The 26,496-nt window shown below is 39.6% G+C and overlaps 1 long non-coding RNA gene across 5 annotated transcripts in view; it reads right to left on the reverse strand.

The window, feature by feature from the left end:
• The window catches only part of LOC120501856, a 49,915-nt gene that overhangs the window by 16,049 nt on the left and 7,370 nt on the right, over positions 1–26,496 (reverse strand). For all 5 annotated transcript variants that reach the window (XR_005627414.1, XR_005627415.1, XR_005627412.1 and 2 more), the window contains exon 2: positions 690–801. This is a non-coding gene — a long non-coding RNA (uncharacterized LOC120501856). The remainder of the gene's footprint in view (positions 1–689; positions 802–26,496) is intronic.

Below are 26,496 nucleotides of genomic sequence, written 5' to 3' on the forward strand. Positions count from 1 at the left end.
ATTAAACAGTTGGAACCAGGGGATCAAAAGCCCTATCCCTGGACAACCTGCAGCAAAGACCTATTAAGCTTTCCCAATATTTAATTTTATCACAGGTGAGCCCATGGAGAAGATGGAAGGATGCACAATTCTACACAGCAAGAGAGATGAGTGAGGGAAAACAGCATCAAGGTGCAGGTAGGAATGCCGCAGGCAGAAAGTCTCTAGTCTGTGTTATCCAGGAGATCTTCATTCTTTCAGTGAGTGATTAGACAGAGCATAATGCAAATGGAAAAATTAAAGTAAATAGACAACTGCTCTTGTGGTTTTTTTTTTTTACAAATTAACACAGATAAATCCTTCATGCCTTAGGGAGCAAGGGGCATACACTTCCTCATTTGTAGACTGAATTCCAGAGCCAAGTGTCATCCACTGTGCAAATGTCACTCATATGCCCCTCACAGATCCTCAGCAGGCACTGCCTTATTCTGTCTCAATAGCATAGTAGTAAAAGCACAAGTCCAATTACCTACTACAGAACACTATTCCCTGACAGTAGCAGGGAACCTTACTGTACTAAGGAAGGAAATAAACCAAAGGTAACTTAGTCCAAGAGGAATTACCAGAAATATGTATTCCTAGAAACTTTAACATAAATCTCATTTTTTTAACAAAGCAAGAAGGTAAAGACCACATCATGTATTACTCACCTCTGCAGGAAATTCTTTGTCTCTTGATGACTTGTTTGCAGAATCCACATATACTGGATTTCTTAAAAGACTTATTTTTGAAGGTGTGAGACCTTGAAGCTGTTTCTTGAGGCTGGAAGCAAGGAGAATAAAAAAAAGTGAGAATCACTCAGCTTTTGAGTAATAATTTTAAGGGAAATATAAATAATTTATAATAAAAATAGCAGTGGTGTTATATATAACAGTGTATATATATAAAACACTTTAACAGCATACTTCTGTATATAATACAATTTAACAGTAATGTTATATTTAGCAGTATAATAGTAGTAATATGAAAGTGCTCTCACTTACTCTCTCATCCTTGCTCTTCCACTCTCAAGTGTAGGAGACAACAGAACATGAGGAACCTCTTCCATATAAGGACATGGCCACTGCAATTAATTTTTTATCATAATTTCACAATTCCCTCTATAACTTATCTTTTAAGTGGAAATACAGAACAATGTCTATGATATGACCCAACACAGGGTCACCATATGGCCATCCGATGTAAGGTCTTATCTACAAAAAAAACTAGCATTGGTTCAGTTTAAACCGGTTAAAAATATCCTAAGTACTGCCCTATCACCAATTAGCCAATTTAACCAAGGCCTTAAAATCCCTTTGTTTCTTTCCTGCATAAGAAACATAGACTAGTTTAAAGTAGCATTATTTCCACAGTAGCTGAAATATCATATTGAAACATAATGCAATTATTACATTTCTAACTGGGGACAGAATTCAAGAAGTTGATACCATATTTGCAACGTGTATTTTATGGCTTCTGTGACTTAGGAAACATTTAGGTAGAAAAACAGAGAAGGCTACCAAAAGCTGTTGTTATCTTTTCTAGAAGGTGCAGAACAACATTCGTGTTCATTGGCAGACTTCTAAGAAATATCAGTCACTTATTCAGAAATAAATATACATTTCATCAGACCGTGAAAACTTCCAAGCACTCTTCACATTTCTTCATTTTCCATTTCATATTTCACCTTACTGTCCTTAAAATACTGCAAACAAGCCTGCATTCAACACTAACAGCTGTGCTGAGCTTTAGCACAAGCGTCTAGAAGCAGAAAGCTAGACCATTGTAGCACCAGACTTCCACCTGTGCGTTGGTTGAGAGAGCTTCCCAGCATGGTGCAGTGCATACGGTAACATGGTAAAGAGGTATCACAAGATTTCTTTGTGGCTTTAAGCAACCTTAAAGTTGCTTTCACCATCACTCTAGATGAAAGGTTTATTGACTCCAAAAATAACTACAACACAACTACACAACAGACACAAGAACAGTAACAAAAATCAATGACACTTTTCCTATCCAAATGGGCCTATCCAAAACTCCACAAAAGCCCTGAGGAGCACAGATTACAACAACTGACCACACTTAGCAGTGGGGGGACTCAGAGGCTATCCCCACTGGGAGTTCACAGTCAGTTTGATCTTAAGAATAGCTTCACAAAGTATTTTTGGTCTTGCCCGCAGTGTAAAATCAAGATAATTCACTTACATCTATAAACAATAAATTAGAGACTACAGGAATAAACTTTCAGGAAAATCTTTCCCATAATAAAGTATATTAATCAGCAGAATTTAGTGAGAGAAATAATTTACTAGTCCACATCCTTGGAAGTCTAAAAGAGAGGATGAAACATTTGAGAAATACAACTGAATTGTATACTTAATAATGCTTAATAGTGCTTAATAATGTATTGGGTTTGCATGGCCAGGCTTTGATGGGCAGGGTGACTACAGCAGTGGCTTCTATGAGAAACTGATAGAAGTTTCCTCCATTTCTAGCACACTCAATGCCAGCTGGCACCAAAACGGCCACTGCTGGTCAAGGCTCGGCCAATCAGAAATTGTAGTAATGCCTCTATGATAACATTTTTAAGAAGAAAAAAGTTATTGTGCAGATATAATTTTGGCCAGAGAAGAGCAGTGTGAGAATACATAGGAGGAACCACTCCGCAAACACCAAGGTCAGTAGAGACGGAGGGAGCAGAGGTGCTCCAAGTATGGGAGCTGAGCTTCCTCTGCAGTCTGTGTTAAAGACCATGGAGAAGCAGCTGTCCCTCTGCAGCCTACGAAGGATCACAGGGATGCAGAAATCCACCTGCAGCCCATGGAGGAGACCCACACTGGAGCAGATAGATGCCTGAGAGGAGGCTGTAAACATATGGGAGGCCTGTGCTAGAACAGGTTTCTGGCAGGGACCTGCAGAGGAGGGAGCAGGTTTCCTAGTAAGACTTGTGACTCCATGGAGGACCCATACCGGGAAAGACTGTTCTCAAAGAACCCATGGAACAGTGACCGACACTGCAGCAGTTTATGCAGAACTGCAGCCTGTGGGATGGATTCACATCGGTGGAGTTTATGAAGCATTATCTTCCATGGGAGGGACCTCATGCTGGAGGAAGGGGAAAGACTCCTCTCCCTGAGCAGCAGCAGAAACAACTTGTCACCAATTGATGTTCATCCCCATTCCCCATCTCCCTGCACTGCGGGCGGGGAGGAGGTAGAGCTGGTAAAAATGTAGGGGTGGGGAAAGGTATTTTTAAGGTCTAACTTCATTTTTTATTTGCCTGCTCTCATTTTGTTAACAACAAATTAAATTAGTATCTCTAATGTGAGCCTAGTTTGCCCAAGATGGCGTTTGGTGAGTCACCTTGTTGTGGTGTGGTTTTGGATTTTTAACTGTAATATGTTAGATTTTCCTACATTATGAAATGTTTTTTTCCACACCCCCCTGTTCAGTTTCAAAAATAGTTTTTCCAGAGTTGTTTACCCCATTTTTCCCGCCCTTCTTTATGTCAATCCTCATGCCAATCCCCTTTACCCCTCCCATACTTGTAAATCCTCCCTTGTCAATCTTCTAAACCCATCACCTGCAGCTTGTCAATTAGGGTTTGCTGTACCCCTTTTACCAGAAAGTCAGTTCTGTGTCAGTTTCCTGTCTGTCTGTTTCCTCTCATGCATTTGTCTATTATGTATTCACCCCTCCTTGCTTCTGCCTCATTGGTGTTATGTTAATGTAAGCCCACCCTATGCTCCTCCTTGCTAATCTCTAATTGGTTGTAGGCAGTCTCCTCCCGGGGGACTGCCCCCCTTTATAAGCTGTTGTCATGGGTGCTCTCCCGGTTCTTTCCTGAGTGTGCTTCCTGCGAGATGGTACAACAAAACAATCGCGCCACTTCTCTCTCGGGGGAAGAATAAACGTCTTGGAACTTTGCCACCAGAGAGTCCCTCTCTCCCTTTGTGTCACTCAGCGTCGAGGAGGAATCTCTGCGGGTGCCCACCTTCGGCCAGGCCAGGGAGAAGGGGAGGTTCCAGCCGAAAGGCCGAACCTCTACCCTCGGCCCCGGCTAAAGGAGCTCGAGGCAGGGAGCGGCCACTCAGTGGCACCGCTTGGAGGAAAAGGGCTGGGCAGCTAGCCGGTTGCGAGGCTCGCCCTTTCTCCCGGGATCCAGGCTGCGGCATCATCACCTGGCTCTGTCCTTAACTCACAAGCCCTTCCCTGTCCAGTTGCAGACAAAAGTGATAGAGAAGCTTTGGTGGGTGCTGTCATCCAGTCAGAGTCAACCCACTATAGTCTTCTTGGTGCCAAAACCCAGGAAGAGGTCTGCTGTGGTTTAAACCCAGATGGAAATAAAGTGCCACACAGCTGCTCTGTCAGCTCCTCTCTCTCTTTCCCCTCCACCCTGCATGGAATGGGGAGTAGAATTCATGTGAAACTTGTATGTTGAGATAAAAACAATTTATTAATAATTATTATTGTACTTAATTCTCAATGGTAAATAAGAATGATAATAAAAAGGAAATCATAAGCGGTGCATAATGCAATTGCTCACTACCTGCTGACTGATGCCAGATCACCCTTCTGAATGCAGACTGGCCACCCTTTCAGTAATTCATCCCACTTTTTACATACAGGGCATGATGTTTTATGGCATGGCATATCCCTTTGGTCAGTTCAGGTCACCTGTCCCATCTACACTCCCTCCCAGATTGTTTTGCCCACCTCCTCACCAGCAGAGTGTGAGACAAGGGGGAGAAAAAAGTTCTTGACTTAGTATAAACATAACTTGGCAAAACACAAAATATTAGTTTGTTATCAACACCATTTCATACCAAATCCAACACACAGCACTGTAACAGCTACTGAGAAGAATTACCTCCACCCTAGCTAAAACCAGGATAATTAGACACTTTGATCACTCCTTGTAGAAATCAAAGGCACAAATTCCCCTGTATGACATTTGCAGCATGTTACTTCAGGTTAAATTGGATGATATTGTCAGAAGTATGATTCATATCAAAAATAAACAATAAAGAAAAAGAATAGCTGAACTCCAGAATTACATAGGAACATAGCTGATGGCAAACAGATCAAAATTTTTAGTTTTGAAAAATCTTTGCCATGATTGATTCTTTTGCCTTTGAAACTACAGGAGATGTTTTTAAGGAGACGGGTCCGGGAGGAAGAAAAAGTGTCATTACACACAGGTTACTTCTCTAATCCAAGACAAGGAGGTTCTGTACTGGGTTTGGGCATTGTTCCCAAAGAGCTGGGAGTCCCTCATTTCCCTTAGTCCCTCATAGCCTCTTCTACATACACATTTTTAAAAAAAAAGGGGGGGGGGGGGGGGGGGGGGAAGCAATCTCCACTGGTTGCTGCAGTTTCTCTTTGTAGACTTCTAAACAAAAACCCACAATTCTTACTTTAGATTTATCATTCCTTCTTTGTTGGGGTGTGTTGTTTTATGTTGGTTTATTCCTATCACCCCTGTTTGTGTTAATGGTTCTACCCAGACCCTCTCTCTCCTTCTCTCTCCTTGATCGCCCTGCCTGTTATCCCTTTCTCCTCCCTATTCAGTTATTGTATCTCTCCAAACCCCTCCCTGGTTACCTGTCCATCCTTACCGGTGCCCACACCTTTCCATCCAGAACCTTCCACCCTGGGCATCGAGTGATTGGGCCAGGGGCCAGGGCTCCACCCCCAGTTGCCCACCATTGGATACCCGAGTTGTACGTTACTTGTTCATCCCGCCTTTGAAAAATTTTGATTGGTTGTTGCATATAAGTTATAAGCCCTTGCCGGGCACCTGTTCCTGGTCCACGACCGACGACCCTTCCCAAATAAAGACCCTTGTTTCCCGTGCCGTCGTGGTCCTGCTTTTTCATCCTCCTGCGGGTTGCAGCCTCATCCCTCCATCTAGCTCCGCGGATCCTCGTGTTCCAAAGGCGAAAGCCTTAGGCGCTCTCTCGAGGAAGCTCTCCGGCGAGAGAGTGCCCCCCAGTGCTGCCGGCGGTGCTGGCCGCAGCTTGCCGGGACACGCTCGATACCATTCGAGGCCAGCCGCCGCCGCTGCGCTTCTTCTCTGCAGAGTTTTACTTTTGGGACAGGTTTGTGACTTTCTCTGAAAATGAGTTCAGCAGAGCTTGCACTTTTGAAGAAATTAATGGATAAACTTCACTGTAAATTTATTCTGCTGCTAGGCCTGCTTCTCCTTATTTTCTACCTAACAAAAACACTGCTTTGCAAACCCTGGCACTTGCACTATTACAAAGAAAGACCTTAAGAAATTACTATTTCAAAGAAAGACCGTAACTCACAGTTTATATACTGAAGTTTAGTCTAAGTAGGTCTTGACATTAGTTAATCAACTAGTCAACCTGTCAATTTAATTTATAACATAAAAAACAATCGCAATTTTTCTCTGTGGTATTCAGGAAATATTCTGCATTGCAGTCTTGGCATCTGTATTTAAAAATATGCATGTTTTGTTCCCTGTTGTTCATTTTAGGCCACTGTGGGCTCTCTAAGCGATTCAGTTAAACAGTTAATTTAGGAAATTCAGTACCCACAACTTACAGTCTCTTTATATGAGAACTCAGCATAACCTACTGTGAAATCTACAGAAGCCTAAAAACCAGTTTTTTTCTTGTCACCTGGTACAGCTTTAGTGGAGAACCACAAAGAAAGACATTGAGGAAAAAGAAAAAATATATAAAAAGAAAGTGGGGGCAGGGGATGGGAAGGTAAGGCAAAGCAAATACACCACACAGCAAGCAATGCTACTTTCACGAGGCTCAAGATCGGAATCCAAAGTGCACATAATTGTTAGGAGCAAAAACAGGAAGAAAACAGCGTAGAACCATTGGCTCCAGACTCAGGTTTTGTCAAAAGAAAAGGCTACAATTACATGTGGTCTCAATTGATAGCATTATAAAAATTACTCTGGAAATATTTTGCCATGCTGTGCTCTCTTTGGCACACAGAAATCTAATGAAGCTGGAACTCTGTCCCAGACTTATATCAATGTAACTCTGCAGACTGTGTAAAAACTTACAGATGCATCCTCAGCTGTCCTCATCAGCTGATGAACTTCAAATACTACTCATGACAGAGCATTTTCACTAGGTAGCTACAGGCTAAACATCATCAAATGCAAATTTCACAGCAACTCTGTCAAAGGCAGTTTACACAAAAAACTCTCTAGACTGAAATTAATCCAATGTAGATTAAAACAGTCAAGATCCACAACTTTGTTTTTGGCAATACCAGTACAGCAATTCCTTCTTGACAGAGAATCATATTAAAAAAAAAAAAAGCTTTGTTCACTTCCCACCTGTGGTCATACAAATTCCTTTTCCTTATCCTCTAACTTAGCAACCTATACTGCAATTTCCTAGGACTCTCCCTTGTGCATTCTTCTACTCTCCAAGGTAGCTTTAAATCCACTGGATTATGTAATGGTTACAACTATTATTTTAAACACATGGAGGGAGGGGTCAGCAATGTATTAGCAAAATAGGTGTTTCACCACCTTTTATAGGCTGAAAAAATGTCCATAGATGTTTCCAAAATAAAAGTTCAGACAAGAGATGACTAAAAGAAGTCTTCGTGAAAAGTCTCAGCCCCAGTTCAAAAAAGGAAACCTTTGCAAAACTAAGCTGTATAAATAAACTGTATCACTAACAAGAAAACAGCACACCAAACAGAGGAATGTCATCTCTCAGTCCTTTCTGTTAAGTCTGCTCATTGTTACTTCTCTACTTCCTCTCTCCCTTCTTACTTGAAATGCACCACAGAAGTTTCATGATTTCTGCCCAGTTACTTAAAGATCCCAGGGAAAAATCAAATAATAAAATCTCTTCCGGTTACCCACACTTTCCCATAACCAGCATTCCTCAAGCAAATACTGATGAGATAGAGCTTCCCAGAGAATACAATACACAATACAATGAAACAAAGTAGAGTTAATAGTTTTGAGTTTCTCTACTCTCCATGCAGTAAAAGAGGATTTTTTAACTTTCCTCCTCCTGAACTGGTACTCCACGTTTGCTGCAGATTTCATTTCCAGAAAAATATTTAAGAATGCCTACTGTGCATACAGACCAAGTAATATATTGTCCATCTTCCCTCTAAACCTGGCTTTTAGAACAGGGCAGACCACAACTTCTTGGTGACAAAAAAAAGTGATTACGTCAAAAGTCTCACACAAGGATAATATGAATATACAATTAAGAACTTCCCAGAAATAACAAAGAGCATAGCATATGAGATTCCCTGAAGCTCTCATATGAGAATCTCTTGGAAAACATATTACTGCTTCAAATTCACTGTATTTTAACCAAACGACATCAACTAAACCTATCACGCACATTTAAGTACATCCACAAGTGCCACCAATGAATGTATAAATATTGTAGAACCTATGCTACATGACAAGAATATGGGATAGTGGCAAAAGAATTAGAACACTGAAGTATTTTTACACTAGCTGAAATAAGGCATTTCTGGCTGTACATATATGTGTGTGTATGTATAACAACATGGTTTTATTTTTACACACACATCCTAAAATGTACACAAATGGCAAGTTATAGTACTAACACTATTACTAAATAGCTTAAGAGGAATTTCAAAGACAATGGAGTGTTTGTTATAGATACCCCATTTTCTCCTCATTCATTCAAGGTGTTTCAAAGAAAGATTAACAATTAGACCATGCTAGAGTAGAGAGGTATGACTTAGGATCATACAGCCTGAACCAGCAATATGTCTCCAAGTGGAGTCTGCTCCTGACTTATGATTCAAGTGACAGCACATGGAGAAGTTAGTGAGGAAAAAAATGTCTCACCAAACCAGTTAAGTTCATGTCAAAAAGAAAAAAGTAATGTAATTTGGTAGTACAAAACTGCCTTACTATAGAAGTATAAGGGGCCAAAAAAGTAACATAAAAATGACAGAAGGTACTTTTATGCCAGATTTTTGAAAATACTTGGTGTTACAATTTCAAGCAGCAGAGGCCTTTGTAGTTTCTCAGACTAAAAAAAAATCCAGGTCTTCATTATTTTCATAAGAAATTCTTCCCAGGTACCAGGGTTTCAAACCTACACACTTTTCAAAAAAACAAATAAATAAACAAATCCAACCAAAAAAGCCCCTAAAAAGCAGGGTCCAAATGACCTTACAAGCCATACAGATTTAAAGAAAAAGGTCAGAAGTGAAAAGCACCAACATTCAATGTTTATTCAGTGTATTAACAGCCAACTGCAAAAAACATGGCTCAAAACATAACTCTGCCTTACTGGATTAGCACAACATCCACCTCCTTCACAAAAGTACTTCACTGTTGTTTCAAAGAGAAACTAGAGAAACTATTCAAACAGAGCAAGCCAGGCCCATCCCTTCTGTGTCCCACTCCCTTCATGCTCCTGCATGTACATGCATGCTAGAAGGTCTATCACAGACCCATCCTCCCCATTTATGCTAATAAACCCATTTCCCACTAGCTCTGTCAAACTCTTGCTTTGAACATATTGGTACTGTCTGCCCCACAATATTCTACAGCAGAATATTCCAAAAAGTTATACTCTCCTTTGCTTAAAATATCTTTATGTTGTGTCTGGTGCCCCATGTGTAGAGATGCAAATCTCAACTCGATGTTTCAGAAGGCTGGTTTATTATATTTGGGTATATATTATATTTAAATGCTAAAATGTACTAAAAGAGAGAAAAGGATTCATCAGAAGGCTAGAAAGAACAAGAATTGAATGAATAACAAAGACTTCTGACTCTCAGAGTCTGAGCCAGCTGCATCTGTGATTGGCTATTAGAAACAACCAACATGCCCCAATCACAGGTGCATCTGTTGCATTCCACAGCAGCAGATAGTTATTGTTTACATTTCTCTCCTGAGGCTCCTCAGCTTCCCAGGAGGGAAAAATCGTAGCAAAGGATTTTTCATAAAATATCATAGTGACATCTTTATTTGTTCACTTTAAAGTAAACTCCCACTGTGTCTGATGCTTACTAGTTTTTGCATCATGGGTCTACATAACTTGTCCTGTATGTTAACCTACCCAACATCTTTATGTTTTTGGAAAACCAAAGTGAAGAGTCCCCATCTTTTCAGTCCCTTCCCAAAAAGCAACTGTTACATCCCCCTGACCATTTTCATAACCCTACTACACTGACTTGCGACACATGCTTTTATACAGGCTGGGATCTGACACATACTTCAAAGTCTCAAGTTAACAACCTAAAAAGGATAAATTTGCTCCACAGCCTATTCATACAGCCTAGTACTCTAGATCTAGATTTCCAGACATGCCTGCTTCTAATTCCTACTGTCAGAATAAAAGAAAACACCTTGGTAGATGAAAGGAAAATTGTATTGGCCCTCACACAAAGCTTTTCAACTTAGCTTTCTTACTTACAGCTCTGAACTAACAAGTTAAAAGCCAGTCAGACACAAGGCAGCGCAAGATGCAACAGAGAAGCAGCAGAACAAATCTAGTCTTGCATTGGGTTCTGGAATGTGGGTCCAGAGCCTCAGCTACTCTACTGAGTGACCTGTCCAAAGAAAGCCATGACTAAATATAATAGCATCTTCACTGTACTCTGAAAGTAGATCTGTGTCTCATGTACTATTCTTTCATGCACATTTGTCCTTTGTAGACAGTTCACCTCAGAGGAGGTCCTTTATCTAGACCATCTAGGTCCTTCATCAATTGCAGGTGCTCTTCTCAAAATTTTAAATTCTCGAGAAAAAACACTTATCAGCTTTCTTTGAAAAACTATTTCTACAGGATGCAAACATAACATAAGAGAATAGTGTTTGAAGAAGACTGGTAATTAGATAAATTTCTTTTCCTTTTTTAAACTTTGAAGTTGACCACCTCCAACTTTAAACAACAAATACAAACTTCATATTTGCAATTTTCCAAAAAGTTCTTCCTCTATGATCTAGCTGAGATTTCAGCCCAGAAAATAATAGGTTCAGATCTGCACAGAGGTAGGTAACACCTGCTGAAGAAAAACAGCACCCAGGATTGTCTGCATGCCCATTAGTAGTCTAACATTTCTTCCAGCAGAATGGAGGCAGAGCGACCCGCCTACTGTAGGAACACAACCTTCTTGCCTTTCTCCAGCCAAATCCTCACTGCTCTCTTTTATCCTAATATCGCTAGGAATCAGTAACCTGTATAGAGCAGTGGTTCATTCCCACTCCTCCCAACAGGAACAAACAGGGGAGCCTGAGGTTCACTCCTCACATAAAATAGCAGCAGATCTCACATCTTTTTATTTTATCACTTCTTTGCATTTTTGTTTCAACACCTCCATTTCTCCACTGCTCAGGCATCTGTATAAGTGGAATAGCAATTAGGAGACAGATGGACAGCCCATTAAGACAATCATTATTCCAGACACGGAAAAGCTTGTCTATTTTATCCTCATCTCATTGGCAAGCCAACATTTGTTCTGTATGGGAAAATACCACAGAAAGGAAATGTCTGAAAGCAGCAAAGGACTATCCTTTGCTTTCCATGAAATTTCAGTGTTTGTCAATGGCTATTTTTCTTCGTTAAATGAACTGACTCTGTCTTCTCTGAGACTATAACACTGCTTTTATGACATCATGACTGGAACTCCCTCATATTCAGAACTAGACAGCTGAAGACTAGAATTCATCTATTTACATAACAGGGGGGGAAAGGCCATATCTGAACATACTTGGTTTATTCTGTTTACCGGGGAAAAAAATGAAGAGCATAAGAAAAGTTACAATTCAAATACATCAGGCATTTAACCTCAAAATGTTGCCAGGTAACCAGTTGTTTGTTTTTTTTAAATCATCTCACACACAGAATCTCCAATCAAATCTTTTCCCACTGCAGATGAATTCTTGCAGGTACACACATTTTACATGCATGAATTTACATGCATGTTTCCTCTCTCTGTCTTGATAGTCCCTAATGAGACTGTTTCCAGAAGCAACAAAGGACTGCAGTAATGTGTGAAGTAATCCCCTTATGACATAATGCAGATACAAGGCCAAACACCGAAGCACTACCAAGAGTTCTCTTGCAGCGATTTCTGATGTGCTAAGAACCAGATACTAAAAAAAACAAACAAAATAATAATTTAAAACAAAAATCACAAAAAATCCCAAACAGGAAATCTCCCAAGGAAACAACTAGGAACAATATAACAAGGAATAACCAGGAAATTTACCAAATTCTGCAGAAAAAGAAGAGAAAGCAAAAGAAGGGGTCATACCTGCACTAAAGAAAGGACAGACAGAAACAGCTATGTGTCAGAACATTGCTCAGAAGAAAAAGCTGAGAGGAATGAAGATGTCACTAAAAAGTAGAAGAAATATTACTGATACTAATGCAGTGGATACTTTTACCCATTTCATTTAGGCTCAAAGCTTGAGTTTTCTCTCCTACCCTAACAATCCTGTTTGAGGTAAGTGTGCTACACTAATACACATACAATTTAGCACTTCAAGCAGGTAATGTGTGTTGCCATCTTATTGCAAAGGTTTCATACCTTCTTAGTGATTTCTCATGGGCAGCTCCTCTCAGCACAGACTCCTTCTTCTGCACAGCCAACAAACTCCATCTTACATCTCTACCAGCCAAACTACTCTTTTACAATACCCCTCCTCATTGGACCCGGCTGTGGCCTGTTAAGGGAAGGCCTGTTCCTAATTCTTGATAATTAGCACAGCTGTAACTCATTAGGGATGAGATTACCTTCATTACTATCTCTATTTTCCTACATTCTACCCATCCACAATTCCCCCTTTTCTTTTAATTACAAAGTTGCAGTTTCTGTAGATATATTCAAGTAAATTGACATTATAACATATGTGCATATATTACTTAGGACTAACAGTAATATGAATGTTCAGGCAACATATCACAGTAAGAACATATGTTTCTAAGTTCTGATATAGTTTTGTTTTTTACAATCTAGAACATCAACTTAAGGCTCATCATCAAAAACCCTTGTACTTAAGACTTCTAGATCACAGTGAAGGTATATGTATCTAAATTCTAATTCAGTTTTGCTTTTTCACAGTACAGACTTGATTAATTCTCTGAATTCCCAGAGTACTTACCATGAAAATGTTTAGATCCATGCCTAATTGCCTAATCAAAGATAAACTCACAAGAATGAGTTAAAATAATGTCGTGTTTACTATCTTTTGCAGGGCCCATGGCAGAAGATAGTAAACCCAGTACGATCATCTTTTGTGTAATTTTTATTTAACTTTGGAATGCGCTTGTGCTGACCTTGATTCATTGCCCAAACTCACATTACATATCACCAGAAACCTTTAAACTTATATCTCTAGAATATTGACAAGATCCACAGCTGTACAACTTTATAAGGCAACTCACAAGAATAAGTTAAAGGCTATATGTTAAGACAGCAACAAATCAACAGCCACATAACTTCATCAACAGCCATAGAACCTTGAATCATCCACAAATGTATGCCACACAGAAGTGATATCTTACAGATATATCTTTTCTACCCACTATCCTCTAGAAAAAAAAAATCACCATCCAGGATAGAAGTACACAGAGGTAAGGAAGTTGACAGCTGCACACTGCATATATACGTGCATTCAGCAGCTGCTGTACTAAGGAAGAATACACACTGAAAGGGCATTTATCAGGGAGGTCATCAGTCAGACCATTACATCTTCAAAAGCAGAACTTAACAAGCTTTCCAAGTCTGCAGGAAGATCTTATTAAAGGTATTCAGCAGGATGAAAAAATTGCAATCTCAGTTCAGTTTCCTCCTCTCCCCACACACATCCTTATTTTACCTACATAATTTATGCCCAGGCTATCATCCTGGCTCATAAGACCTACTGACAAAGATAGTATTAGTGACTGCATAAAGTCTACCTGGCTGTTACACTTTGAAAGGCTGGAGGCAAAGAACAGAGTGCAGACCAGCATCTGTGCCCGAAACATCTTGACTCAACATCTTCACTCTCCACACCAAAGCAAGTACTTAAATTTATTCCTCTAGGTCAGAAGCAATGGTATTCCAAACACTCCTGTTTCAGTGTGTAAGCAGCTCTAGTTAAACAACCAATCGCATACAGATTACTATCTGATACTAACGATAGTAACTCATATTGAAAACAACACTCTGTGTGTATGCCTGGAATTATGTCCTTATCTATTTTCTCTTTTTATTTTTATTTTAGACTATTCCAAACAGTAATCTAAACCAACATATTTCATATAACAACTTGAAACATTTTTTGCATTTCATTAAACCTGAGGACTCAACATTTTTTGTTTACAAAATTTTTTATTCAGTAATTTAGGAAACAGGAGAGAACCTCATGCAGAAAATTTAAATCTCCATTGTGCACTTTTGGGTAAAGTTTAATTTCCTTCACAACATCTAGTTTCACTTTTTCCTGCTCTTTGACAATTTTTTCCATCAAGTTATAATCAACCATTTTCAGGAAAGCAAATCTAACTAGTATTACACAGATTTCTACAAAAAATTTTATAGGATAAGTGCCACTCCTAAAATCAGAAATATTTACTCAATAGTCCTGCTCCGGGATGCAAATTCATTACTTTCACTGGAGAGCAGACAACTTGTGGTTAGCCATTTATTTTGCATTTATCCTGGTGTTCCTGTGTGGTCTTTGAAAGCACAAGTTGATAGAAAACACTCTACTTGGAACTATAGTTTTTGCATACCTTCTGTTTTTTGGGTTTTTTTAAATTTTTGATAATACAAGATTGGTGGTACCAACCACTAACACAAGTGTTTCTTGTTAAAGCAGTATACTGGATCAAAGCCTTGATCATATTCCCTTATTGCTACTAACCACAGATAATATACAGAACCCACACCCACCATCTAAACAAATCAGAGGAAACTTTGAGATAGGGCAAGTACTGGGTAGGTTTGTATTTTTTACTAAAGAACATGAATGACACCCAAAAAAAAAAAACCAAAACCCAAACAAACAAAAACCAGCAAGCACTAGTGTAAAAACTTCCTGGTTAAAACTGCCATTTATATTACAACATTTTCATGATGCATAACAATTTTAAAAATGCTAAGGAGGAATCAGTGTTTGCCTGATGATAACAAACACATTGCTCACTGTGACAAACAGCAAAATAAGGCTCTTCTTCCAATCTGCACACTGCTTCCAGCTCTAACCATCCTTTACACTCTGGTACCTGAATCAGTACTATGGAAAGTAGGCTGTTCAGGCTTTGGCAGACATGCTGAGCACAAAATGCATTTACACTTTGCCATACAGAAGGGGAAAGCACTTGCCATATCAGGTTCAACCTTCCTTCTATTTGAGAGAGCAAATGTAAGAAATATTTAGCAGCAAAGTGTGCCATGTTATGGTAAAACAGTGCATCAATAGCAAGCTAGTAACCATAATTATACCTACTTGTGCTGAACCTCAGATTTTTATACATAAAAGAATTTTAAATAAATTAACCTTAATCCCACCTTTTAATTATTAATTGAAAACAATTAATAATTGTTTTCACAGTCACTTCAGTCACAGGCTGGAGATGGGATAACACCCTTGCCTGCCTGTCCAAATGGTCTCTACCTTTTCAGTTAGCTATTCCCATTTAAATGTTTACCTCTAGCAAGAGTACAAGAAAACAGCCGTCTTGACAAACTTTATCAATTCAGGTCACTGACAAGTGCAGGCTGCAACCAACTGGGACCACTCTACGTTCTCATCCAGCCAAAAAAAGATTTGTTGCTACTGGCCCGAGGCTTGGAACTTTAATTCCTCTCCTCTACCACATGAATGAACCAGAATAATGTAAAATGGCATAAGTACAAGGATCACATTCAGGTACAAGACCTAAAGCTCTTGTGGAAATGGAAATCAAACACAAGAAACATTTATAGAGTTATTATACAGTGGCTGCTCTGTAGCTGATTAACTTGGACACTCACCCAAGGACAAACAGTGTCGTGGTTTGGCCCGGAAATGTGTTTCTGGAAAAGTCTAAGTCGGGCCAATCAGTGGCCAAATTCAAAACTGGCATGTGATGTGGCCACTAAGGATCTGGATACGCCTCTGAGAACACAATGTGTTCCTTTTTAGATTTGTAATAAATAAAGTGTTGTGTTTTTCCCTCCATCCCCGAATGGGAGCCTGCTTTATTCTGTTCCCGGGTCACATCTCACAGCAACCCTTTTGGAAATATACCCTTCATGGGGGCCCTGGCATTGTGCCAGGGTCAAACCATGACAAACAGTTAAACTATTACATCAAGAAAATTACATGAAATGCAACTGCTGCTTCACTCAACTATGCTGCTCTCTTTTTTTGGCTCAAAAAACCATGTACTTTAAATTTCTAAATAGCTATCCTGGTTATTTCTCTGGCACTAAAATCAGGATCTCTTACCACAGCAAGTAAAGCCAAACTTGAGCAGCAAGACACATGCCAAACTTGATTTTCATGATCCTTTTCAAAGGCCCAGAGAATCCACTTGAAACACCAACTTCTTCCTTCTACCAACAACAAAGCTCCACAAACCCTTATTCTTATCAAATACTCTCCAATCTCATCAGTATCACTTCATCGGGGATCTTTGGTTTCCACTCACATCTGTAGTACCAAGGGTACTTTCATATTAGCACACTGGAAAAGTACTCTGCTTTTTTACTATTTTCTCAGGAAAAAAGTTTCCTTTAAAGCCTTCATAATTTCTACTTTATCATAGGTTAGATTCTTTTTCTTGCTAGAAAAAGAAATTTCTAGAGGGTTTCATTATCAGAGCAGTTACTACTCCTTCTGCCCCACAGGAAAAAACCAGGAAGCACTGCTAGAATAGATTCTTCAAATAAAGTAATTTTCTAGATCACAGCAATTTACAAAAGCAATAGTCCCATGATACACTTGCCAAAATCTGAAATTTCGTGGAAATAAATAACAAAAAACATGTGAAGCCACTGAATGCTTATTTAAAAGGTTTAGTTAATTTTGACATCCAATCATTCCGGTATCATTTTCATTATTACAGAGTATATCATGTGGTGTATCAATACTGCTGTTGAAATCAACTACAACTTCTAAAGCATCTTTATTGCCTGGACATGTTCTTTTGCAGGTCTGTTGACAAGGCAGGTCTGCAGGCTGGTATTTTTATAAATGCTGTGAAGGGAAAGCACAAATACTGTTTTGTTAAAACCTGAGGTGTATCTGCAATCATCTATTAATGAAGAAGAGGCAATCTTTCCCAAAAAAGCTACCATGTTTCAGTCCAGCCAAAAGTATTAGCAGGTCTTCATCATTCCACAGATTTCACCTAAAAAGCCAGATGGTTAGAGGTTTTACTCTTTCAAAAATTTTTATTTGGCAAAGTAGACTTCTTAACAAGCAGCAAGCCATTTGGCAAAACTAAGCAACTAAGAACAAGTAGTGATTCTGCAGTACAGGGAAAACATCACCTGCAAGTGTACAGTGAGCTACTCAAGATTTGTATGTTCACCTTTTAGAATTACGTGACTTTCTTTGTATAATGCAGTTTAGGGCAGGAAAATGTGTAACATTTTTCAGCTGTCACTGTATATCAACATAGGCTCTGTCCTGTCCTTTCCCTTACAGAAAAAGCAGAATTTCCAAACAATAACTCACTTTCCTACAAACACATATGAGAACATCGAGCAAACTACAGTCAGAATACACACTGTTGTCCCAAGAAAGAGCATACAGAAGAGAAAGGGGAAAAGAGAGACCTGCCTCTTCATAGTGTTCTTTCAGCAAAAATTTATAATGCCTTAATGTTGCCAAACAAACCTGATACTAACAGCCAAAGAGAGCCTAATGACTATAAGCTTGTTTTGTTTAATTTCCACTACACACAAGATTGTAAGGCAGTAATTTTTTATAACCTGCAGTCCTCAGCAGTAGAGAAACCGCAAGGAATGCACAGATGTGATTACATTCTTCCAAGTTAAAAGCATTACTTCAGAAACATCAGCATATAAAATATGTTGAATCACTGATGAATGAACGTACCCTGTTTGCCCACAAGCCAATTCTCCAGATGAATTGTTGTGAGCCTGTTTTAAATAAAGGGTTGCTTCAACTAGTGAAATATTACTAATTGACAGGGCAAATTCCAAAAATACTTCATTAGAATTAGAAACTTTTTTCCCCTCACTAAAACAATTTTTAAATAGCACCTAACCCCTACACAGCCATATAGGTATGCTCTAAGTATATCCATTTCTCCTCTGTACATCAAAAAAGCAATTAAGTGAGAAATAAAAATGTTTACCAAAGCATCTGTAAAAGCTTTCCAATGTTATTAGCAGAGATGAAGGCAACATTTATTTCAGACCTGTATCAGATCCCACTTGGTCTGAATTTTTTTACAGGGAGAAGGAAGGCTGGTGGCACAGGGGGAAATGAGTAAAGGAAAACAAAATGCTAGACAGCTGTTCAGACTGTTAGGGATATGATAGAAATTCGTGCCTGTGAAATATAGATACATGTATTAACTATGGTATTAAAGGAGGGGACCAGGGTGTAATCCTAGGATGAGGAGTCCACAGCTGGCTGACAAGGGGGGAACGCGGCATTAACATACAAAGGAAACTCTGCTGCACAGGAGATGGTCATTCAAGGTGGCATGTACCCGAGGACACCCAGTAATGATGGCCCATGAAGATACATATGCCAGATAACCAGGGCCATCAGCACCTGCCATAGGTGCAATACAGGATTCCGGAATCGGAGAAGGAACATTAATCCCTTCCCAGTCGGCTGGCGTTTTGTGCAGCTTCGAGTAAAGAAAAGAACCAACATGAATATGATAAACTTTGAAAAGAGACAAAGGGACTCAGCCATGGCAAGAAAAAGAGTATAAGAACTGTCCCTGCAAAGCAGTGTGGACGAAGCGGGGTTTGGTGCCATAGAGGCCAAATCTCTGTCCACCCAGCCTGTATCGCGGGGTCTGCGCTGTTATGAATAAAAAGTTATTTTTTTTAGGTTGCAGAGTTAAAAACAAGTCAGACCAGTTGCTGTTAAGTTAGTTTCATTGTTAAGAGTTCTTCTTCAATTACCTGTTAATGGTTGGTGATTAACCATTGTCACCCTGATGCTTACCAGGGAGGGACACCGGAACAGACCCTGCAGGTACCAGGAGAATGGGAGTGGCATCAAAGCTAGTATGCAGATGAGAAATGCATTGCGCCCCGAATTTTGCAGTTTTCCAGGAAAACCCCTAAGAATTACGAGCCAACATAGAACTAAGTGACCTAAGTGACGTCTAAAGATGGGAATGTAGTCCAGTACCTGCTTGGATCCTTTTTGCTTCTCACCCTAACCTCAAAAGATGTTGATTAAAGAGACGATCCGGGGTGTTGAACCAAAAAGGCGGAATCTGCTAATCTCCCGTGAGGACGGAATCCCCAGCTCTGCCTGCAGACCAGCGGACAAAGCTACATCACCCTCCTCCTCCGTGCCACTCCTGGGAGCAATGGCAGTGTGGGCACGATCCGTCGATTTCTCCCCACCTGAGCTGATTCTTCGTAATAAAGGCATTAAAAAGGAGAAAGATCTCCTGCCCATTTATTTCATGTGCTGTAATTTTTTTGGTGGCTGTCGAGGCTGCAATATGGTCACAAATAAATTTTCTTTGTTTTTATTTTTAATATGATTGGGTCAATTTTTATTTTTGCCTATAACAAAACTAACGTTCAGTTCAGCTTAAGTTCAATTCACAGCCTGTTATTACACTGACTGCAACTGTCACCTTCCCCTACCTGCAATTAATTGTCCACCTTTTTGCTTTCCAGTTATTCTTTCACCACCTTGAACAACCTAACACACCACAGTTCACCATGTGAACTGGAGACTCCAGCCTGTCTCCAAGTCCTCCAAATAGTCACAAGGGTACTGTGTTTATATATGATAGCAGCTTGAACTCTGGAAACCAAAATTTACTGCTGATAGAACAGTGCAGAAACTTTTAACAAAGAAATACCATTTTGCAAGCAAATAAAGGATGAAGTATTTTTCTTAGAATAAGTGATAAAATTCTTTTAAAGTTAAGACAAAAAAAATTCTGCAATTTCATAAGCGAACTACTGTATTCTATTCACCCAACCATGACAAATTAATCTTTTCCATGCAAAACATGCACATATACACAATCTATTAATTGTATAATTCCTGTACCACAACACAGAGATGCCCTTTTTCCTCTTACTGCTTGCAAGTGCTGTGAGTACAGACAGATGTCTTCAGACTAAATGATATGTCTTGTCATAGTAACAGTTTGCAGAAAAATTATTAGCTTTCTATTACTCTGCCTCTTGAAGGAATGTTGTGTTTAACTGTCTCTCTGTGACTGAATGTGCTTTGTGAAAAGGAGAGAGACTTGGTTTATGTAAAGCATCCTCCAAACATCAGGCTGCCTGAATTGAGATTCAGTGTTCCAGTGAGCTCAGTCTCAGGTAAGCAAGGTGATCCTACAAGGTCATCTAAGTGAAAATTTCTAGCAGAATCAGTTGACTGGAATTTAGACTCATAGTTGTCCAGCTCATGACACTGTGATAAATATATATTAAATTTGTGCTTGTATAAATATATATTAAATCATGTTTGTAGAATGTATGTTATAAAAAGCACCAAGGTTTCAGAAATCTTACACAGGGGTTGGGAAATCCATTACCTCACTGGATTGTAAAGCCCAGGTGGTCACTGAATAGGAGTCCTAATTTGCAAGTGAAGGAACTAGCTCTGGCAGAAACTCTGAGTGAACACCCAAGCCATCATCGGTCAATAACAACCATAGACAACCGAGGACAGCCCTGGAATGTGAATACCCAGTTCCCATAACTCGGACTTGACATGTATCTTTTCCCAGACTATGTATTGTATTCCCCAAGACAGCTTTGTCTTGGGGCAGGAGACGGAATTCCTCCAACACCTGAAGGAGGACAGAGGACTGCATGAATATTTGAATCTTTCCTGGGATGCAGTTCTGTGTACTCGAAGATAGGCTTCTTCCAACACCTGACAGGGGATGAAGACCACATGAATATTTGGGAAAAAGAAAGAAACAAAGGAAACTTCGAACTGGGCAAGAAAAACTGTATATAACCAGGGCTCACTGAACCAACTTTGTGAAATTGGTAGATACGATGAGAGGAGGTCAGATCTGTGTTCACCCAGTGTCGAGTCCCAGGCTCGGCACTGTCCCTTTGATTGTGGCTGGCAAAGATTGCATTTCGATTCATGAAATAAAATCTGTCTTCTTTGAATTTTAATCTGGCTTTCTCAAATTAATGATTTGGCCTTATCTGGTTGTTACCTATAACACCATCATTTCCAAGCATTCCAATCAGCATAAGCTTGTATAGTTTATAATCTATAAGCTTGCTTGCATCATGACCTATGCTAAGACTTCCTCTTCACCACTGACCTGTCTAAATCTAGAAGCAAATACTTCCACAAAGACAGCAATAAAAAATTATCCTCCAAGGTGTCTCAAAGGTCCTTCTATATTAAGTGCCAATATGTAACACAGTCCTCAAAAAAAAAAATCATTTTTACAGGCATTGCACAGTTTATGTTCTTTGACTCACTCAACTTGCTTTAGTCATCAGCTTCTTAAAGAGACATTTGTTAAGAAAGCAATTCAATTACTAGAAACCACTTACTGCTCCTCAAAAATGGTAGCCCATGGCAGAACTGCCAATTCTTTAATTTTTTTTAACACTACTATATCACCCAAGGTCTCTCAAACACAAAAAACAAAAACCTCCCATTCAGTTTATTCATATTTAACCCCAAATACACAATCTCCTGTTAGCAGAGGACCAGCTACCAGCACGTGACAGTCACTGTGAGTTCAGGAGGTTTCAACTGCCCCGGCTTCTTTTTAAAAGACCTCTGTGAGGTAGGTGAGAAGAGTGCTTAGTATTCTTTCCTTAGGACCCCAATCCACCTAGAATGAGTAACAAACTACAAAAGCATCAAGGTAAATCATCTAACCAAAGCTGGACAGACTACATTTATTCATCCTAGAACATGGCCTTTGTCAAACACATTTCTGAACAAAATTCTGTGAGATCTTAAAATAATCAAAGAGTGATCCCAATCCAAAGCAAACTCCTAAAGTCTTTAAATGCAAAAGCAACACCAGGGGAAATTCCACTAAAAAAAACCTATAAGCTGACGCCAGGACTCTGACTCATGTGCTGCTAGTTTCTATCTTAATAAGAAATAAATACCCTCAGAGAGACAAAAAGTTCCAAATTACACATGTGCACATAAAAAACGTTTGAAAATGTCTTCTGGGGTGGGGAGAGGTAAGGTATTAAATCTCTCTGTAACCCAACAAGTGCTATCTTACCTGCAAGATAAGCACCCAAGCAGAATTCTGAGAAAATACAAAGCAAAGAAAATTCTCATTCTTTTGGAAAATCTTGACTTAAAAAAGAGCAACTTAAGAGGAGCCAGGGCAATACAACTTCAACAGAGGACAAGCTTAACAGTCTTTAAGATGTTTGGTTGAAAAGCAGAGCATAAAATTTGCTATCACCAGCCCCTTGTCTATGTATATGATCCCTTCTACCCACATTTAAGAGGTCTGAAGTTGAAATAAACAAGAATAACATATTCATGAGAGTGAACTATTGTGGATTGTCAACAAATAAAATTTTCCGAAACTCACTGAAGTTTCTACACGGTAATCAAATACTATAGAGGAGGCTCAGAGTGCTACTAGAGGAGGCTCAGAGTGCTACTGAGCAATTTTACTTCCCTCATTCTGAAGAATACATGATGTTGTTCTGGACAATTAGTGTAAATTTCTTCAAGAGTTGTAGCTTAGGAGTTGTACAGCCCTACTTCCCATCTGCATTCTTCTCTATCTAGTCTGGAACTCCGTATCGGCAGACAGAGAAATGTCTTCCAGCAGGCAAGAATGAACAATCTCTCCCCAATTACAGAGTCATGTGTGGGCTATAAGCAATTTTCCAAACATAAAAGGAAGGCGGGAATTTGCTATCCCTATATTAGCAAGCTAAAACAAGCCAGCCTGCAGATGGCAAGGATCAAAGCATCTAAGTCACCTCAAAATTAATCCCCTTCAGGAATGTTCACCACCTACCCATTCACACATACTATATCCCTCCTGTCCCTCCCAGAGCAAGAAGTTAAAGTCTTTGAAATTAGAATGATTACCCAGAATACTGTCATGGTTTGACACTGGCCAAACAGCAGGCACCCATCAAAGTCACCCTCCCCTGCTATAACTGACAAAGGGTTCATGAGCTGAGATAAGGACTGGAAGAAGACACTCCAAGGGCAACACAGGCTCAACTTAGACTACAAAGTAAATTTATTATTAACAAAATCAGAGGAGAATAATGACAAGTAAAATAAGCCCGTAAAACCACTTTTTTTCTCCCCAATGCCTCCCTCCTTCCCACCAACAGAGACAGGAAGCAGAGTTTTAGTGAGTTCATCACCCCAGATCTTCTTCCACTGCTCAGGGAGAGAAGTCCTTTCCCTGAGGGACCATGGGGTTCCTTCTCACAGGACACAGTTCTCCATTAACTTCTCCAATGTGGCTCCAATCTTATGAGCAGCAGTATTCCCAAAACCACTGCAACATGAGTCCCTCCCAGAGACAAACAGTCCTCCCAAAACTGCTGCAGCATGGGTGAGTCTTCCACACAGTGCAGTCCTCTAACGACAGGCTGCTCCAGCCTGGAAGCAGGGACCTCCTCTCCCCATTTGGTCTCCCACTAGATCACAGCTTCCTCCAAGCATTACCCGCTGCAGCATGAGCACCTCCCCCATGGGCTGCGGATTTCTGCATCCCCCGTGGATCCCCATGGGCTGCAGGGACACAGCTCCTTCACCATGGTCATCAGTCACCACAGCCTGCAGAGGCATCTCAGCTCCAGCAGCTAGAGCACCTCCTCCCCCTCCTTCTTCACTGACCTTGGTGTCTCCATGTTGCTTCCCTCACATGTTCTTACCTCCTCCTCTTCTCTGGATAGAAAAACACCATGCCCCCTCTTTGTTTTGATTTTCTTCTTAAATATGCTATCACAGAGGCATTACCATAATTTCTAACTGGCCCAGCTTTGGCCAGAGGCATGTCCATCTTCAGAGCCATCAGGGATTGTCTCTGCTGGACACAGTGGAGGTTTCTAGCAGCTTCTGACAGAAGCCACCTCTGTGACCCCCCCACGAGTACCAAAATCCAGGCCACACACAACCAATATGGCTTTACTCACATTTGAGTCCAGCTCAGCCTAAAATTTTTCTGCATTAAGTGGAATAACTATGTTTTCACAAAATCTCACACCTACAGGGGACATAGTCTCACTTAAAAGCACACAGCTAAAAGCACTAACCAGGACAACTGGATCCTTTATATTAATTGTTAATTCAACTAGGGGCTGCCTTCTTCACAAATAAGCACAAGCCATTAGAAAACAATTCTCAAAGATTCTTCTGATTATTTAACAGTTCCTTCTAGCAAAACGTGATCTTGCACCACATGATCATTGACCATTCTGAATCTATAATCTTAAACTAGACTGAGAATCCTGGTTTTCCTCAGAAGTACTGTTCTGTACTTTAAGACTCAAGACTCAAGTCACAGCTGAACACAGCCACTCTTTCCCAATTAGCCCCCAAATCCTCTTTCTTGGTAAGTGGCATATCATCTCCTGCAGACCATAATGAAAGCTGGAGTGCCTCATTAAGAAGCCTCCAGCTTTCGGTAAAGGTCAGCTTGTTGATACACTACTACCTTAGCATATGAAGAGAACAGCTATTCTCTTTTCAGGGCAGAATGAGCATCTGCATTTCAAAATAAAATAGAGTAACAGCATATATACACACAGAGAACAGTCAAAATGTTTCAATGACATAAAAAGTTGAAATTGCAATTTTTTTTTAAATTAGTTTTCTTCAAATTACTTTTGTACAGCAGAGACAGCAGGTATTAAAAGAATACTTCCTGCAAAAGCTAAAAGATTTTGACATGCTACTCTTGCATTTCCTGGGGAATGGATTTTTAACTGGCTTATGGCATAACTCCTCTAGAGGTTCATTTCCTAGATGGAGCTATAAATCCTATGATGCATTTTATCAATGCTAACAATAAAACTATTGTGCTTCAACAAAGCTACTCCTTGGAGCAAAGTCCAGTGCTTACCAAGGCTGGGGGTGGGGAGGGAGGAGAAAAATATCACAAATTAACCACATTCAGAAAGCAGTACAGAAGTCAAAGCAAAATATTAGACTGAAAAGGCAAAATTTTTAAGCTTCAAGAGGCAAGCACTCTATGGAAGAATATTAAGTGTCAAGGCAGAACTAAAACTATTTCGTCCTCTGCCCCATCATTAAGCGTCTTGAAACAACACTCATAATTTAATATAGACAGAGAAATCTTAACATAAGATTCGAGCTTACACATTTAAATATACTTTTGGAAGGCAGGCAGGTAAAGGAGCAGCGGGGCAGCACCAAAATACTTTACGTAACCACAGTATATGAGACAGAAAGAAATCAGACAAAAAGAATACTAGCATCCATAAAATACTGCAGAACACAAAAAGCTCCCAAAATAACACAGAACAGCTGGTATCAACTGCAGCAAGGCCACTGCTGAATACCTGCTGAAAGGGAATACCTGCAAAGTTACAAAAAGCACAGAATTGTCAGTCATTTGTTTCCACAATCATAAAGAAAGTATGTAAGACTTGCCCATATTTATGTGCTATATTTTACTCATGAAGATGCACTTCTAAAACATGCATATTGCTGGTATTTGAAAGACAGTTTTATTTCAACAAACCATACTCAAAGAGCAAGAGCAGCTATAATAGAATAATGGGGTTTTTTTAGATGTTTATAACCTTACAGATCCAAAAAAATTTCTAATACTGGGATTAGACCAGAGCCCCAGTAGAGACCTGACAGAAATTTTAGGAAACAGGCTAATAACTATCTCAGTGGTTCAATTGAAATCTACTAATCCAAACATTTATTACTTAAAATCCAAGTCTAAAAACCAGTCTACTACTTAAAACCCAAGTCTTAAAATCCAGTCCACTACTTAAAAAAACCCTGCATTTTCCCCCAGAGTTTGATCTTAAACACCCTAACTTACTGAATTTGCACTGGAAATGCCAGGTTTCCCAAAACCTGGGAATAGTTGCAGTAACAGGTTGTACTTGACTTTTCATCTTCCAAATCAAATCCATCTCAACTGAAAATAAAAATAGTCCTAAAGACTGAGTGTGGCTGATAACTGCAAGAATAATTGAATGACTGCAAAAAAAGATAGCATGCCTCAGGAATTACTTATTTTTAACTTAGTGAAATACTTTGTGTTCTTAAAGGAAGTGTTTTCAGAGGTTTTTCAAGCACAAATTAAATTGATTACATACTAAAATCAACAGCAA

This window comes from Passer montanus, unplaced genomic scaffold (assembly GCF_014805655.1).
Source record: "Passer montanus isolate IOZ18808 unplaced genomic scaffold, ASM1480565v1 scaffold208, whole genome shotgun sequence".
Classification (NCBI taxonomy): domain Eukaryota; kingdom Metazoa; phylum Chordata; class Aves; order Passeriformes; family Passeridae; genus Passer; species Passer montanus.